Source organism: Schistocerca gregaria, chromosome 2 (assembly GCF_023897955.1).
Source record: "Schistocerca gregaria isolate iqSchGreg1 chromosome 2, iqSchGreg1.2, whole genome shotgun sequence".
In the NCBI taxonomy this organism is placed as follows: Eukaryota; Metazoa; Arthropoda; class Insecta; order Orthoptera; family Acrididae; genus Schistocerca; species Schistocerca gregaria.
In genome coordinates, this window is record NC_064921.1 from 103,874,792 (window position 1) to 103,894,203 (window position 19,412).

The 19,412-nt window shown below is 42.3% G+C and overlaps 1 protein-coding gene across 1 annotated transcript in view; it reads left to right on the top strand.

Annotated features, from left to right (window-relative positions):
- LOC126336443 (mast cell tryptase-like) overlaps positions 1 to 19,412 on the top strand; it is a 105,314-nt gene that overhangs the window by 1,060 nt on the left and 84,842 nt on the right. The window lies entirely within an intron of this gene.

A 19,412-nucleotide genomic window follows, 5' to 3' on the forward strand; every position in this document is an offset into this window, starting at 1 on the left:
GAGTTTATTCAGACACACTTGCAAATTTATCTAGCGCCTGTCTCGTGAACATATCGCCACAAAACCGCAGAAATTATCTCTAAAATACAGCACAATACCGTGACTCGATATTTTTCAACAAATAAAGAGCCTCATATCAACATAACATTTTCAAATATACATGTTGTACATACCTCTGAAAAGTAAATGGTTCTCATTTCGCATGTTTCTCTTTATGTTCTAAGCAACGACAATACTGCACCATAGCTATCAAGAAAACTCAGACGTGCAGAAACGTATATAAAAGAAGGCGAATATGCCTAATATTCAAGTTGCGCTATTACAGCAAAATGCAGACATGCAGCGCCGTCCCAAAGACATGTGACGAACGCGCTTCGTTGTTGAGAACATATGCAGTAGACTATGCTGACTCCATAGATGTACGTACTCTATGTGTACAATCAAAGATACTGGTCGTCAAGATGAAATTATACCTAATTGAAAAGTCATGAACTACGTGCATAAAATATGTGTTTACGTAAAACTTTCGTTTTCATTTTGGCAAATCTACGAAATCTAATGAGAATAAAACTGCAGTTAATGTCTGTCAAGAGCTAACGTGGTGGGATAACTTTCCCTAGCATCTTTGATTTATCCCACATAAAACAAAGCAGTTCTTCAGACTGAATTATGAGCCGTACGATGTGTAAGAGTTCACATTAATTGTTTCAAATTCTACAGTTTCAAACATGAATAGTATAACTTCCTGTTAGATTAGAACAGTGTGCAGGACCGAGACTCGAACTCGAGACTTTTGCCTTTCGCGCGGCGTGAGTCGCGCTTGGGTAGTTCACTTGATAGAGCACTTGCCCACGAAAGGCTAAGGTCCCGAGTTCATGTCTCGGCGCTGCACACAGTATTAATCTGCCAGTATGTTTCATTTCAGTGCACACACTGCTTAAGAGCAAAAATTTAGTTCTGGATAATTAGTACGCTTTTTATATTTCTCTACGAGATGATAGAGGTTGTAATTTAATAAATGACTATGTTTCTGAATTATATCCTACGTCTGCCAGAATTTAACACATTAGAAGACAGACCTGTAGCAAACATTTGTAGCTTACTGTGTACATACTGTACTGCATTTTAGAGTTATGAGCAAGAACAATTTCAAAATCAGCCACGTAATAATTTTATATACTGTTTTATTTATGACAGTAGTAGTTACCGAAAATAATTCGAGCATACAGTGACGAGTTTCTGCCAAATAATTTAGTTGCGTGTTCATTTTTCTTTTCTTTAGTGTATAATTACGTTACTTTTGTTTTAATTTCTGATAGCGGGGATTGGTTATTCAACTGGTTCGTCTGATAGTTGTCGACCTTGAATATATACTTAAAACGTTCTAAGTAATTGTATTGTGGGTAATGTGTGCGCATACACAATGTAAATACCATTGAGTGGAGACAGTTCCGTACCTTTGATTAGGTATTCGTTTCCGTACTGTTTTGGGAACAGGCTTAGAGATTATGTCATAAATATGTTTACCAATAATTGCTAAATGAAATCTCTCTCGTTCGTTTACGTACTCGCCCTGCGCTGGTGACCTCATAAGGAGCCGTACAGTTCGTTTCAAATGTTCAACTGTGTGTGAATTTCTAAGGGACCACGCTGCTGAGGTCATCGGTCCCTAGACTTACACACTACTTAAACTAACTTACGCTAAGAACAACACACTCACGCACCCATGCCCGAGGCAGGACACGAACCTCCGGCGGGAGGGGCCGCGCAGTCCGTGACACAGCGCCTCAAACCGCACGGCCACTCCGCGCGGCACAGTTCGTTTCGTCTCATACATATTTAACAGGGAATAAGAGGTAAAGCGTCGGTGCAAAGGACCATAATGAAACAAAGAGGCTGAACATGACGCAACCACTTGTAACATTACAGGACATATTGGGCCATATTGAAGTATTCGATACTGTAGACTTTTAGGGGATGTCGATACAGATATGCAAAATGTAAAGGGAAACTTTGGTGATGGTTAAATATTGTACTGTGTCAATATTAGGACATTTTGCACAGAAAGAACAAAAATAGAATTAATGTAAATATATATTAGTCTTAGTAACCTATTTTCATTCAATTTTGTAATTATATTTCATTTTGTAAAAGAAAGACTCACTGTTTGCTGTAGCTCTGATTAATTGTATAAATTATCAGTTTTGAGCTAAATTATTTCGTATAATATGGACAAGATACTTTTAAAAACTCACCAGCTAAAGAGAAAGTCTGTAAATGAACGTTTAATGCACACTTCTGGAACTTTCTATGGAGAAATTCTATATTATGATCGCAAAAATACGAAAACTTGTGAAAACTGTTTCATAACCTAATTTCGAAAGACGATTTGTATCAAGAAATATTGCTAAAAAGATTTATTTACGTTTTGAAACACGATTTAAATCATTTTACATATAAATAGTTGTTCTAAATCACTCAAGAAATATCCAGAATCAAATGTCAAGATATTTCTGGAAACATCGGTACAAATCTGGTGAAGGTTATCCAGAAGCTGGTAGAAAAAATGTTATAAAATCTATTTGGAAATTATGCTTGTAAGAATTTATATGTACTGATCCTTTTACTTACTTTAATCTGTACTAAAATTCTGTAATGTCTAATTTAGTTTTAAGTCGTGAATTGCTATCGTATTGTAAACAAAACATTGTCAAAGACTCTCATTGTTTGAAAAGATATTAATTCACCTAGGAGTTGTCAGTTGCCAGTTCGGATATGCAGTGCGGTTAGCTCAGAGAGTCAGTTCTATTTGTAAATAAACTTCTGTAATGAAGAATTAATTGTTGTCGTCAATATGAACTTAAGACCTTGTTGCACGAAGCAGACACCTCCTAATGCAACGTTTTAATTTGGTTGAGGAAGCTGGGACCGCTATAAGTGCAAACAAATTGAAGTGGAACGTTTTAATTTGGTGTTGAGGAGCTGAAATGTTATACACTCTACTGATACCTACCCACTAATACGTTGTTGCTCTTTACACGGGAGTAACTGGTTCGAATATTTGTCGCGAAAGACATCGACACGGCCAGAACATTCACGGCAAAAGGAGGAGACGAACTGGTCTACAGCCTCTGATTACAAGATTGCGTGCCAGTACCCCGTCTTAAATTCCAAACCTCTTCACAGCGTCATTTAAGTGCGGTCATAGGATACTGTTGTCCAATCATATCGGGTGAGGGGGAAGGCGGCGTGGTGCGCTAAGCTCGGTTTCCATCCTTTTCCTTCTATCAAACAGCAGGCTATTCATCCCTGACGACACAAACATTCGTGACAGTTATCCAGACAATATCAGTGCACATTAATTGAAGTCGTGTGCCGGCCGGAGCGGTCGAGCGGTTCTAGGCGCTTCAGTCCGGAACCGCGCTTCTGCTACGGACGCAGGTTCGACTCCTGCCTCGGGCATGAATGTGTGTGATGTCCTTAGGTTAGTTAGGTTTAAGTAGTTCTACGTTCTAGGGGGCTGATGACCTCAGATGTTAAGTCCCATAGTGCTCAGAGCCATTTGAACCATTTTTGAAGTCGTGCAGGGAAAAGCGGGCTAACTCTCAGATGTAGAAACTTAGAGATAAGCGTTGTCATGTGTTTCAGTGTACGGGCCCTATCAAATTGGACGTTGGCGTCGACCGTACATATTACTTAGGGGTGAGACCAATGTCAATTTTGACAGTTCCCGAAGCCAGCAACAGATGGCAACACTTATCTCTAAGCTTTTACATATGAAGGTTAGCCCGTTCATCCACGCATGTCTTCAATTGCCCTCCGCCGCCGTGCGATCAGAGTGATTAGTGTGCATCCACTCTTATAAGAACAAACGAGGATCTAAATCCTCAATTGGGTGGAACCAGTTTGGAGGCCGACGTTAACGGCCAGCAGAGCAATGTGGCTACCACGATCTCATCTACATATACAAAGAACGGAGCTTTTGCACGTGTTATTGCTTGTTTCCTGCGCTAAGAGTGCCCTAGTTGTCATCTTACCAGGCGGAGAGGAAATTTAAAGCGGAATCTAAATGATGGTACAGTGCAATCTTTTCACAAATACAAAACTTTGCTGAAGATAACAGTCACGTGAACTGTCACAAAAATTTTAGTTCATTTAGGAATAGAATCCCTACCACAGCGTATATTTTTAGCAATCAGGTCCAACTTTTTTTACGTGTACGACTATGGAGCGGAGCGCTAGTTAACATAACGAAACACATGAAAAATTAGTAGCTTCCAATTATTGGTCTTCGCTGGTTCTGCTCCGCTTATCTGTACAATTGCTGATAATACAGCCTCACATATTTCCTCATGCATTCAGAATCACTGATTGTTTTTGTCAGTGAATTTTTATATTAAAATAAATTTGATGATGAGGGGAACAATTTTTTGAGAGGTAAGTGAGGATTACGACATTAAGAGATTTTTACTTCTTCCATGTAAACGAAACTGTACAGAATAGAAGCGTTGGCGCCAGCATTTTGTAGCCTGTTTGCTGCTGTTGTAAGCCGTAGCACGTAGCATTCAATCCGTGCCTGCCATGTGTAACAAAAATGTGTGTGAAATCTAATGGGACTTAACTGCTATGGTCATCAGTCCCTAAGCTTACACACTACTTAACCTAAATTATCCTAAGGACAAACACACACCCATGCCCGAGGGAAGACTCGAACCTCCGCCGGGACCAGCCTCACAGTCCATGACTGTAGCGCCTAAGACCGCTCGGCTAATCCCGCGTGGCGCAATGTGTAACAGGCCACATGTAAGCTTCTTTTGCACTACCTACTTCACACATAAAATCTACTACTCGTGGTGGTTGCGCACCACGTGCCTGCGAGTAAATCAGCCGCCAAGCACATCACGAATGGATTACTGACGTCACTGATCAGCTGACTGTGCCGCATGTACAGTTCTGAATTCCTGAGCACGCTAAAGACTGCGCATGCGCAGGAACTGGGGATGTTGGCGTCGTAGGCTAACATCAAAAAGTATCGATTCTCTCCATGCTATCACGTTATGTTAGATTGGTACATAAATTCGTAGCGTTTCTGTTTTGCATGCTGGTACTCCGGTTGCTACGAGTTTGCTTTCCGATTGCCATTTTTTATTTGTAGTTCTCTGTTGCTTTTTGAGTTTACATATTGCCGTTTTGGCCACTTGGAATTAATGAGTGGAGCTGTGGACCCTAGGAAATGGAGTGCCAAGTGGAGAAATAGTAAATTTACGACGTATTCCTCTCTTTGAGCTCAGTACAGAGGTGACAGCAGCAGAGGCAGTCAGAAACATTCGCACATGTGTGGGGATAATGCTGTTGAACAGTGCACGGCAAGAAAATGGTATTCCGCTCTCTATCGAACAACCTTCAAGGGTCGTCCATTTGGGATAAAAATGCACTCCGAACATGGCTCGACGAATTGTCCGCGTCAAAACCACGTCATTTCTGCAGTCGCAAGATCGAAGAGTTACACCAATGTTGGCAGACAGTAGCTAATAGTCAAGGAGACTATACAATTGATGACTAAACTCTTTGTTAAGTGTGCCTGATATGTTTATTAAACTTATGGAAATACGCTACGATCTTAGGCACCAAGCTAATATTAAAGGATCTTGCGCATTCGTGTCTTCTTAAATGTTTACCTTGTCGTATGCTTTGTTTTCGTGACACAATGTAAACGTGCGTATAAAGAGCTGAAGTTTTTCCTACTTCCACAACGTGTAACAAATATTTGAAATCAAAACGTTATTTAAATTTTTCGATACATGGACAAAGAAGAAGTCTGCACTGTATATAAATAAGAGCGTAAATACATCAAAACGATTTTCTGTGGTTAAAAAGTCAGATATATAAAAGGAGGAATATAGTTTTGGATTTTATTTGATACTTAAGATTTCTTTGACACATCAGTCTTCTGACTGGTTTGATGCGGCCCGCCACGAATTCCTCTCCTGTGCCAATATTTCCATCTAAGAGTAGCAACCTACGTCCTCAGTTATTTGCTGGATGTATCCCAGTCTCTGTGTTCTCCTACAAGTTTTTACCCTCTACATCTTCCTCTAGTACCATGAGAGTTATTCACTCATGTCTTAACAGATGTCCTGTCATCCTGTCCCTTCCTCAGTGTTTTCCAGATATTCCTTACCTCACCGACTCTACAGAGAACCTCCTCATTCCTTACCTTATAACTCCACCTAATATTCAACATTCTTCTGTAGCACCACATCTCAAATGCTTCGATTCTTTATTCTTCCGGTTTTCTCACAGTCCACGTTCCACTACCACACAATACAATCCAAATTTACATTCTTCCTCAAATTAAGGCCTATGTGTGATACCAGCAGACTTCTGTTGGCAGGGAATCTTTTAGCCAGTCTTAGTCTGCTTTTTATGTCCTCCTTGTTCCGCCTTTCAATCCAGATTTCAGAATCTCTGCCTGATCATCATGTAATCTAACTGGAATCTTCTCGTATCTCCCGGCCTTTTCCTCCTCTTGTGAGTCTTCAAAAGAGTATTCGATACTACTGTTGTTGTTGTGGTCTTGAGTCCAGAGACTGGTTTGATGCAGCTCGCCATGCTATTCTATCCTGCGCAAGCTTCTTCATTTCCCAGTACCTACTGCAACCTACATCTTTCTGAATCTGCTTGGTGTATTCATCTCTTGGTCTCCCTCTAGGATTTTTACCCTCCACGCTGCCCTCCAATAGTAAATTGGTGACCCCTTGATGCCTCAGAACATGTCCTGCCAACCGATCCCTTCTTCTAGTCAAGTTGTGCCACAAACTTCTCTTCTCCCCAATTCAACACCTCCTCATTAGTTATGTGATCTACCCATCTAACCTTCGGCATTCTTCTGTAGCACCACATTTCGAAAGCTTCTATTCTCTTCTTGTCTAAACTATTTGTCGTCCATGTTTCACTTCCATACATGGCTACACTCCATACAAATACTTTCAGAAACGACTTCCTGACACTTAAATCTATACTCGATGTTAACAAATTTCTCTTCTCCAGAAACACTTTCCTTGCCATTGTCAGTCTACATTTTATATCCTCTCTACTTCGACCATCAGCAGTTATTTTCTCCCCCAATAGCAAAACTTCTTTACTACTTTAAGCGTCTCATTTCCTAATCTAATTCCCGCAGCATCACCCGATTTAATTCTACTACATTCTATTATCCTCGTTTTGCTTTTGTTGATGTTCATCTTATATCCTCCATTCAAGACTCTGTCCATTCCGTTCAGCTGCTCTTCCAGGTCCTTTGCTGTCTCTGACAGAATTACAATGTCATTGGCGAACCTCGAAGTTTTTATTTCTTCTCCATGGATTTTAATACCTACCCCGAATTTTTCTTCTGTTTCCTTCACTGCTTGCACGATATACAGATTGAATAACATCGAGGAGAGGCTACGACCCTGTCTCACCCCCTTCCCAACCACTGCTTCCCTTTCATGCCCCTCAACTCTTATAAGTGCCATTTGGTTTCTAAACAAGTTGTAAATAGCCTTCCGCTCCCTGTATGTTACCCCTACCACCTTCAGAATTTGAAAGAGAATATTCCAGTCAACATTTTCAAAAGCTTTCTCTAAGTCTACAAATGCTAGAAACGTAGCTGAAATTTATTGCAGAACTCAATTATCCTTTCTCCTCTCTCGCTGCTACTACTAAGCCCATATTCTGCCCTTACCCTGTCTTCAACTCAGTCCTCTACAATCGCATTCCAATCCACTATGACTACTAGATTTTGGCGCGCGGGGTAGCCGCGTTGTCTGGGGCGTCCTGTCGCGGTCCACGCGGCTCCCCCTGTCGGAGGTTCGAATCCTCCCTCGGGCATGGGTGTGTGTGTTGTCCATAGCGTTAGTTGAAGCTAGATTAAGTAGTGCGTAAGCTTAGTGACCGATGACCTCAGCAGTTTGGTCCCACAAGCGCTTACTACCAATTTCCAATTTTTTACTAGATTTTCATCTCCTTTTCCGTACTGAATTACCCATTCAGTATCCTCGTATACTTTCTCTATCTCTTCATCTTCTGCTTGCGATGTCGACGTGTGTACCTGAACTATTGTTGTCGGTGTTGATTTGCTGTCGATTGTGATGAGAACAGTCCTATCACTCCACAGTAACTCAGCTTCTGCCCTACTTTCCTATTCGTAACGAATCCTATTCCCATTGTACCATTTTCTGCTGCTGTTGATATTACCCTGCTCTCATCTGACCATAAATCCTTGTCTCCTCTCCACTTCACTTCACTGACCCACACTAAATCTAGATTGAGCTCTAGCATTTCGCTATTCAGATTTTCTAACTTCCCTATAACGTTCCAAACTTCTTACATTCCATGCCCCAACTCGTAGAACATTAAGATAGCAAGCTAGAAAAGACAAAGCAAAAAGGCTCTATTCACCGCTTTACAGTAGGCGGGAATACCCGCACGGAATACTGTCCCTCAGTGAGACGTTTGCGTCCATGGTCAAGTTCGGTAACGTGCTGTTGTGTGATGGCGCTTGGGTCTGCGGTAGACGCTTCGAAATCTGGTGGAAGACATTTAAATCGCGCGAGTATTTGGCCGGTAAGGAAGCCAAGATGAGGGCATGAAGTTCCTCGTGGTGGTGGTGGTGGTTAGTGTTTAACGTCCCGTCGACAACGAGGTCATTAGAGACGGAGCGCAAGCTCGGGTTAGGGAAGGATTGGGAAGGAAATCGGCCATGCCCTTTCAAAGGAACCATCCCGGCATTCTCCTGAAACGATTTAGGGAAATCACGGAAAACCTAAATCAGGATGGCCGGAGACGGGATTGAACCGTCGTCCTCCCGAATGCGTGTTCAGTGTGCCACCTCGCTCGGTGAAGTTCCTCGTCACCAGATTTTGTACCAGGTTCCTGTTTCGACACTGACTGGTGATTCGTCCGTCTGTTAAGAACGTTGAGGTCGGCAGCATCCTCGATTCGTTTCAAAGCTCGTTGCCAGCACAGTATTCGTCATCTGTCGTCATTATTATCAACAACAACGAAAAGACCGTACCACCTATAACACAGACGCATTCCATTCTCATGCGAGCCATTCAGAAGCGCTGTCTAGTTTCATTATCGCGCGGAGTGGCCGTGCGGTTTGAGGCGCCATGTCACGGACTGCGCGGCCCTTCCCGCCGGAGGTTCGAGTCCTCCCTCGGGTATGGGTAGGTGCGTTGTTCTCAGCGTAAATTAGTTTAAGTAGTGTGTAAGTCTAGAGACCGATGACCTCAGCAGTTTGGTCCCTTAGGAATTCACACACACACATCCAGTTGCATTTCTGCACGTACCCCTTGCGAAAGAGGTAATCTCGGTTTGCATCATTCTTCTTAGTACCACCTGAATACCAGTTGGCATAATGAATTTGAGAAGTACTGAACATTTTTGCAGCCTAAGAATTACACTTCACCAGCGTTCTTCTGTGGCCATGAACAGTAAATTTTGTCCAGTGGACTGTAAATTTTGTCCAGCTTAAGGTGCGTTTAACAGTTCTGATGAGGTCCATAATGAAATTAAGAAAGTAAGCCAGAAATAAATATTTCGCTCTGTGCAAAGCATGCGGGTTAAACTCAACGAAACGAGTTAAAAAAAAACTGGTACATACAACAAAATAGAAGTTAGAAACATATGCCCTTTATTCACTTTCAAAGTACTCTCCAGTGACCACAATTCAATTTTTGCAGCTTTTGTAAAGCAATTGGCAAATTTTCGCTGAACATTTTCTTTGGAATCAATCGAAGCAGTGATGTCACAGGTCTCTGGGAGGCCGTCAAAATAAGACACGAGAGGCGTAGTCATAAGGTTTTAACTATCACCTCGAGAAAATAAAGTTATGTAATTCATTTTTTGTTTGGATGCACTCTCCAAGCTAGTTTATAAGGGAAAAGTCTCTTCACCTCTGCGTATATGCACTTGAATGAAGCTGCTGGCTGCGCTCAAGCCTTGACCTCTCTTCCCCCTCCGGGCATAACAATTCTCGTCCCCTCTCCACCACACTTTCCTTCAGTGCAAAATTAACTATGCTTACCAAACGATCCCTCTCTTTTTTTTAGAGAAATTGTGCCATAAATTTCTTTACCCCCGATTTGATTCAACACACCTCTTTACTTATACGATGTATCCATTCAATCTTCAGCACTTTTTGTAGCAGCACATTTCAACAGCTTCTATTTCGCCAAGACCGTGTTGTTTATCGCCAGCGATTCATTCCTGTATGAGACTATGATCCAAATATTTCCTAACACGTAAATTTATATTTAGTTGTTATCGTACTTGCCTTTCTCATAAGAACAATTCTTGCTATTGCAAGTCTCCATTTTATACCCTCTCTGCTTCTGCCATCTTCACTACTTTTGCCATCTGTGTGGCAGAACTTAGTTATTACTTATAGTGACTCAGTTCCTAATCTAATTCCTGCCAACGTCGCTCGTTTTGATTGACAACGTCCCATTACCATTACTTTTCTTGATGTTTATAACCTTTTCTAAAGACATTAGGCGTACAGTTCAACTGATCTTCGAAGTCCTTTTATCATCCCTCATAGAATTAGCATGTTATCTACAAACCTTAAAGTTTTTATTTCTACTGCCTCAACTTTAAACCCCTTTCCGGATTTCCTTTACTGCTTGGTCAAAATACAGATTGAATAGGATAGATGCCAGGCAACAACCCTGTCTCACTCCTTTCTAAGTTACTGGTTCCTATATTATCCCTACTTCCTTAAAAATTCAAGGAGTGTAGTCCAATCATCATTGTCAAGGATATTCTGTAAACCTTTAAATTCCATAAATGATAAGGTCAATATACTTCTGAAGTTTGAAACATGATGATGACGATGATCAAGGACTTGTGTCATAGCGCTTAGAGTGATATAGTTTATCCTCGCTAGCAACAAAAGTGGATAGAAAAGACAAGGAATGAGGAGTTTTTCCGTAGGATCAGTGAAGATACGGAAAACGCTGACAAGAACAAGGTACAGGATGGTAGACCATGTCTTCAGGAATCAGGAAATAACCACCATGGTTCTAGAGCGCTGTAGAGGAAGACAGAGATTGGAACACGTTCAGCAAATATTTGAGGGCGTAGGTTGCAAGTAATACTCTGAGATGACGAGAATCGGGACAATAATTCGTGGCAGGCCGCAGACAACTACTCAGGAGACTGATGATAAAAAAATTAAAATAAAAAAGTTCTGGACGAACAACGCCAGTAGCCTATTCTCACAGCATTGGTGTCACCAACATCTGCATTACAATGCAGGGCTTGCAGTAATGGGGACATCCCTGTTCCAGTAGCGTTAGTAGGAATTCATTAACATTCTCAACACGCTCCCGTCGTAATTATGAACTTCATTGATTATACATTAGTGGTTTCCATCATCGCTGCATGCATTAAGAAGTAAATTCGTTTCTGTCGTGACAAAAAAGTGACATAACAACCTTTAATCTCGCTGCTAAATCACCTCCAATGACTAGGTTATAGTACGATATGTATTATTCTTGCGGTTGCCGTACTGTGCGTTAGTAATTGACGGTAGCTGCTAATTTATTTTGGTTGAAACTACAACCACACAGAAAAAATCAAAACTATTAGGAAATTAGGCAAACATCGAGCTGCTAGTGTGGTAAATTGGCGGACTCGTACTGGGGAGATCACAAGTCCTCAGTTTGGTCCGTTTACCTTCGTTTCGATCTGTATGTAGTTACTCTAAGTGGCTCCAGATGAATGACGGTATAACTGCATAAAGATATCCACGGGTCCTTTCTTCTCAGCGTCTGTTAACTGAGAAAATTTTCCATTTCAGATGACCTTAGACTCACTGTGCATGATGCACCCTTAGCAATTTGTGCTGTTTTTACAGCTCACGTCGAGTTTCACATACGTACTTTTGTTTCTGGAGTTTATAGTCTTGAAAGTGGTATCATCTTAAATGAACGATAAGCGGCAGAATAAAAGAAGTTTGAAGTTTCTTCCTGCAAAGATATCGGCGGTCGTACGTAATTCCTTGCTAAGTAGGCCCTATCCTCTTACCAACAAGATCACCGTATTCCTTCATCCCAAAAGAGCAAAGAAAGCTGGCGAAGAGTTTTTAGTCGTCTACGGAAAGCGCAATGACGTCCTTTGGGTTGGGTCTGCAAGTGGAAAGGAGATTTTCCTCGGATAAGGGCCCAGCACCGCTTCACTGTCTTCAACGCTCGTGTTGTTGTTAACTGTTATCATTAATTCAATGATTCTATGACAGTGCCGTCAGTTAAGATCAGGTCATTATGTAGACACCGTTCCTCGCGGCAGACTGCGACAGTTGTTGTAGTAACGCTAGTACTAGCCTACCTTGTGAGATTCATTAGTTAAGAATTAAAGTAACCGTGACATAAAGTCACGAAGATTGCATGCGACCATGCTGAAAAATGTATGTAGTGCACCGCTCGCTGAGGGAAAAGTCACTGATTGAATGCGAAATGACTTTATTAATCCAGTATTACGTGTTTCGACATTTGCCATGGTCACATACCTATTGAAATAAAACAAATCACTTAACTACAAATGCAATAAAAATGGGTTACAAAATCAACATAGACATACGATAAAAGCGTTGCAATCATAAGAAGACACGTACCCTGGAACTGTAAGCAGCCAGTAGACGGAGAAGGCATAGTTACATGTTGTAAAGATAACAGACGTAAACAGCGTGATACAAGATCAAAGTGGCGTTAAAGCTAAATAAAAGATTCTAACTAATGAAGGCACTAACTACTGATAGCCATAGTTAGCAAACGAAAGATATATATATCACTGTGAAGCATGTCCGGAGTTATGGTGAGGCATTGGCGTCGGGCGCTGTCTTTCAGCATCCCCAGAGACGTCGGTCGATCACGACAGACTTGCGACTGAAGTCTGGGGACCTGGGAGGCCAAGCATGACGGAAGTGGCGGCTGAGCACACGATCATCACCAAACGACGCGCGCAAGAGATCTTTCACGCGTCTAGCAATATTTTTTTTTCCTTTTAATAAAACCCCATGTCATTCCAAGCATGTGTGTCAATTTTTACCTCTCTATCTACACTATTCCGTGGTTTATTAAGTTTTCAAATTTATACTGACTTTTTGATCACCCGGTATTTATCCATTCTGGGAAGACTCGAAGTTGTTTTGAATGCCAACAGGTTTCTTGCACTGTATCACGCATAGCAAACTGTTGTGTTTTTGTGTTTCCATGTTTGTGCCCAGCCCCTGTAGTTGTTATCATAATTGTCGTGCGCAATGAGATACTGCTAATGTTGAAAGCACACATCGATTTCATATCGTTAACTCCGGCAAAACAGCCAAGATCGCTTAGCAAAGTGCTTATTTAGATTACCGCGGTAGGACTATGTTACCACACCTGTTGTGTAAGCATGAACACACGCAGTCGGCGCATTAATCTTATTTTTTGTATGTACAGTGTGTGCCATGATCGTTACACATACATTTGTGATATTGCACAACACAAAACGAAGATTGCGGAGATTGTATGAACTGTAAAGTTGAAGATCGGAAGATGGTTGCATATAGTCTTGTAAAATTCCTTCATCGACATAATTACTTTACTAGCTATATTGGCTGTCTGGAGGTTCTCCCGGAGATCATTATACTACAGATCGCCCCAATCCGGCAATGACACTATTTTATATCGTCTAAATTATTACGTAACAGAAACGTTAGGAGGAAACCGTGACCCACGGCTGGAGTATTGCTGTAGGTGTCACACATTGTCGCGATGAAGGAGTTATACCACAACCGACAAGAGCGGATACCCGACAGGTATCAGAGGTGATGCCAGCCTAAGAACGACGTCCTAGTACCGGCTGGCAACAACAGTCGCCTAGAGCAACGACAGCACGTTGCTATAGAAACATAAACAAAATATCGTTATGTGATTGGCCGTGGCAGTATGAGGAAAGGTAAACACTGGCCCACGTGGAGCGCGACTTGCACGTGCGCGACACCGCGCGGCCTTGGGCAGCCGTGACGTAACGACCGCGGCGCACCGCCATCTGCCGGTGAAAGCTGCGAGCCCACAGGCCGGGCAGGAAGCGTCGTAGTCGGCAGGTTGCTGGGAGGGAGGGGGAAGGGGAGGCAGCTGCGAGCTGCAAGCTGCGCAACGCCGAATCCACGTGCTGGCGCGACGCGCCTTTGATGCAAATAGACGGGGGAAAAATCACAACAGAAAGGAGTTGTGCAACGTAAACGAAAGTTGGTAGGCGTGTGAAAGAAGCTGTCTATTCAAATTTCGCGCCAGTGCCATTAAGGGCGCCACACGCGAGCGACGGATGGCAGCGATCCATCGCACGGGCGATCGATATCTGCGTACATCGCACGTATGTGGGCAAATCCCAGCGATCGGTCGCTGATTGCTGACCACATGGAAATATCGGACAATTGACGGATCGCATGCGAGTCGTGCACGCTCCCAGGTTGGTTAGCAGAGCTTTGTGGCAATGTGGCTGCGACTCTTTTTCTCTGTTTATCGAGAGTGGTTGTGCAGTTTTGTTTCGTTCCGCTTTGCCCACAAGTGAGAGATTTACGCTGGAATTTATAGTTACACAGGGGCCACGAGCTACTGCCAGAAATTAAATGAAATTATGAGCTGCCATTCATGTTAAGAAATAACGCAAAGTATGCCCTCCGATTTTGCTGTAATTATCAGTTTGAAGCTTGTGCTACAGAAGTAGAATTGATGGAAAGTTCACAGTAATAGTCGCGATACAATGGGCTTCACCTTGTGATTCTGAGTTACTTAAGAAATATGTATACGCATTATTAAAGCTTTTAACTTCTAAACACAATGCCGGCCGGTGTGGCCGTGTGGTTCTAGGCGCTTCAGTCTGGAACCGCGTGACCACTACGGTCGCGGGTTCGAATCCTGCCTCGGGCATGGATGTGTGTGATGTCCTTAGGTTAGTTAGGTTTATGTAGTTCTAAGTTCTAGGCGACTGATGACCACAGATGTTAAGTCCCATAGTGCTCAGAACCATTTGAACCATTTTTCTAAACACAATGGCGTAAGTTTCTACTGTAATGCTAACAGGACATTTTAATTTAGACGTTCAGGACAAATCCATTACATGGTTATACACAAGCCCCTTGTCATTTCATATAATCTAATTCTCCTTCATACAATTTATTACAAGAGTTACAATAATAAGTAGTGCTGCTATTGACAGCATCTCTATAGACACATCGGATCAATTGTGTATACACTTGTATTGAAACTACAAGACCAATGAATAAAAAAAGGAACTGAGGACTTAGAAACGCGTCGAGGGTCGGCGCAATTTGCTCCACGGAGTCCACCCACCGTTCTGGAGTCCGAAGATGGCTCTTAAATAGAATCGAAACCGGTCACTCCAATAAAATTAAAAAAATTGCGATCAAGACAGTTTTTAATCTTTAAAATACAAGAAAGAGTTTAACATTCAGTCCGGAACGACCAAAAGTGGAATGGCCACATAGAACAAACTGTAGGGAAAGGAGATGCAAGGATGAGGTTCATTGGGAGAATCGCAAGGACATGTAACTCATCCACGAAAGAAGTGGCCTAGAAAACACAGTTTTGATCGATTCTTGAATATCGCTCGTCAGTCTGTAGTCCTTAGCAAACTAGATTAATTAAAGAGAGAGAGAGAGAGAGAGAGAGAGAGAGAGAGAGAGAGAGAGAGAGAGATACAGACGGAGAGAAGATCCAACGAAGAACGGCGCGTTTCGCCATGGTGTCGTTTAGGTGGCACGAGTGCATTAAGGCCCCCGTAAACCATCAAATGTGTTTCACGAAATCTCCCTTATCTAGCCACGGATTTGCCAAGCAAGCCCGTACACGTTCAAACAGTGTTTGTCGGTTTAACCCCACTTCGAAGCAGGCGCTGTTCGTCCTCGTGTGTATTGCGAGCGTAGTGAGTGCGGCCACAAATGCAGACAAGGCAGTCCTGGCATTGACTTTGGTACTGTGTTTAAATAAGAAGGAAACAAGACTCTGGTCTAGGGAGTGGCTTAAAAGAGATTTGCCCATGAAAATATGCTAAAGGAAATATTACTCTAAGAACCCGATGATTGCATCAACTTCCTTCGAACAAGGAATGGAACTTTTTAAAGCTTATTAAGTCCCTCCTAAAAGAGCAGACTTGCCTCTCAAGTTCGCTCTTGTCTAGCCACGGATGAGTGAAACAACCCGATGATTACATCAACTTTCTGCGGAAGGACAGTGAAATGTTTAATAACTTGCTTAACGTTATGGGACTTACCATCTGAAGTCATCAGTCCCCTAGATTTTTAGAACTACTTAAACCTAACTAACCTAAGGACATCACACATACCCATGCCCAAGGCAGGATTCGAACCTGCGACCGTAGCAGCACCGCGGTTCCGGACTGAAGTGCTTAGAACCGCTCGGCCACAGCAACCGGTTTTTTTTTTTTTTTTTACTTGTTAGTTCCCATAGTAGTGGAATCTCGCTATAGTGTGAGATAAATAGTAAGAAAACATTTTTTCACTAAACATATGCGGCGGAACGTCAACACAAACAACGTTCGCCACCTTGCCAAACTTGTGAGTCAAAATTTCTCTCAAAGACGTAAAACGCTATTTATGCTTGACAAACACGTCAAATTGCACTGTGCACTATCAAATATTTGGCAAACTTACTTAAGTTTGACAAAATGCTTGATCGATTACGGAGGCCTTTACAGAGATGCACAACAAACTTCGGCGACATACACTGCAAGAGAGGAGTTGTGCACCAAGAAGGTGTTTACTGTTGAAATTTTGAGAGAGTACGTTCTGGGAAGAGTCGAACAACATATCACTTCCTCCGACATACGTCTTGTGAATTGTCTACGGCAAGATCAGAGGAATTAGAACTCACACAGAGTTCTCTGACAATCATTCTTCCTGAGTGCCAACCTTGTCCGAACAGAGATTGCGATCTGTATCTAACGTCTGCTTCGTCGACTGGGCAATAAACCCGAGTCTCCGTTTGTTGCCATTGAAGAAAGAAACTTTGAGGGTGTATGACGCTTGAACGACCAAGGAATTTTTGTTTTTATGGTTTTGATTTTGTTGACGAAGTATTTTGCAAATGCAGTAGGTCCTTGCTTAGACTAAACGAGTTTAAATTCATTTCTTAGAATAATCAGTAGTCAGTTTGCATGTTTAATATGTAGTGTGTAGCGTGTGTTTTGTGGCGAAAGTCTTGACACCTGTTCGGAACGGCAAACAGACAACTGATAATTTTGGAATAAACTAAAACACCTTCTGCCTCTGTTTTTCTTGGGAAACATCGTAAAAGAGAGATTCTTCAACAAAGATATTTTTATGACCTATTACAGTAACGCTGTTGCAGTGCTGTAAAGGTGCCAGAACGGGATTTCATTCCAGCTGCTCCTGCACACAAGAGCCACAGTTTCACCATGGAGCAGCCCGCGTGGTGACGCGGCTGTATCACAGTATCACTCCAACAGAGATTTGCATATACTGGCTGGACGACTTATAGTTCCTCTTGCAGCGCCGAGAGCAGCGCTTTCGCTGGTGGTTGATCGGCGTGCTGCATCACCGTGTGACAGACAAGCTATCTGACCCTAGCCGGTGTCACAGTGGCAGTCGCAGGTGAAAGTGACGGCCAGGACACAGATGCGCATGCGCGCCTCTGATGACCGAGGCTTTCTCCAGTGGCTCGGGCATGCTCACTAGCCACGGAGGGCTGCAGCATCCGATCTGCTAGTCATGTAATCGTCCTGGGATGTAACGATATATTTCAAAGTCTTGACAATGTTACTTCCCGTAGTTTCTTGATAACCTGGCATTAGGCGATCGATGACAATTACTCGAGTTTTCGAATCGACTTGTGAAAGCGAATTTGCAGGAAAGTAATCAGAAGAGAAATAATTGACATATTGTATATGTGACAAATATGATTTTCCATAGCCCTTATAACAACAACTGAACCTCAAGACGGGTGTCGAGAGTTCGGTTTTGACGAAAAAAAAGTGAGTAGCTAGTTAGCTACATGACGCGGGGGGAAAATGTCAAGATCTACCGGAACACTGGTAGTAAATTGTTTCTTCCAGAACTTTTCCTCCACATTTACTTCGACATTCTGCAAAAAACTGCGAAGAGCACGGCAGAGGGTACTTCACACTGTACCAATTATTAGTGCTTCTTTCCCTCTCAATTCACGCATCGAGCACGGAGGATTGATTAAAAAATTGCGTGACCTGTAATTAACTTAACACTGCTCTCGCGATCAATGCGGGTGCGATACGTCGGGATTGTATTCCTAGATGCATCACTTAAAGCTGTATCCTGAAATTTTCTAAGTAGGCTTCCTCGTGATAGTTTGCATCTATCTTCAAGTGTCTGGCAGTTCAATTTCTTCAGTATTTCCATGATAATCTGTCCTAGGATCAGGCAACTCTGTGAACCTTCGTGCCACCCGGATTTGTATATATTCATTATACCATGTTAGCCCTTTTGGTACAGATACCACGCACATGAGCGATACTCTATGATGCATCGTACGAGTGTTTTGTAAGCAATCTACTTTGGAAACTGATTGCATTTTCCTAGAATTCTGTCAGTGAACTGAAGTCTGATATCCGATATACCTACGACTGAGTCTCTGTTACTGTTCCATTTCATATCCCTACGAAGTATTACACACAGGTGTTTGTGTGAGTCGAACGATTACAATTCGTTGATATCTAAGTTGTAGGATATCACATTTTTGCGTTTTCCATAGTGCATGATTTTACATTTCTGAACGTTTATAGCATGTTTCCAGTCTTTACACCACTTTGAAATCTTATAAAAATCATACTAACGTTTGTGTAACGTTTTTCAGACGGTACTCCATTATAGATAAATGAATCATCTACTAAATGCGTGGGGTTGCTATTAATGTTGTCAACAACATCATTTATATTCCGCATTAACAACAAGCGTTCCAAAACAGTTCTCTGGTGCATACCTGAAGGTACTGGACTGGACTGATGTGGGGGAAGAGAGGTCATCGGTCTCATTGGATTAGGGAAGGATTGGGAAGGAAGTCGGCCGTGCCGTGTCAAAGAAACCATCCTAACGTTTGCCTGAAGCGATGTAGGGAAACCACGAAAAACCTAAATCAGGATGGCCGGACGCGGGATTGAGAAGTCGTCCTCCGGAATGCGAGTGCAGTCTGCTAACCACTGCGCCACCTCGCTCGGTCCCTGAAGGTACACCTACATCTGCCGATGACGCTCCATAGATGATAATATGCTGTGACCTCCCTACTAAGGAAACCTAAAAACAGTCATAAATTTCTCTTGATACCACATACAATCATACTTTCAATAACAAC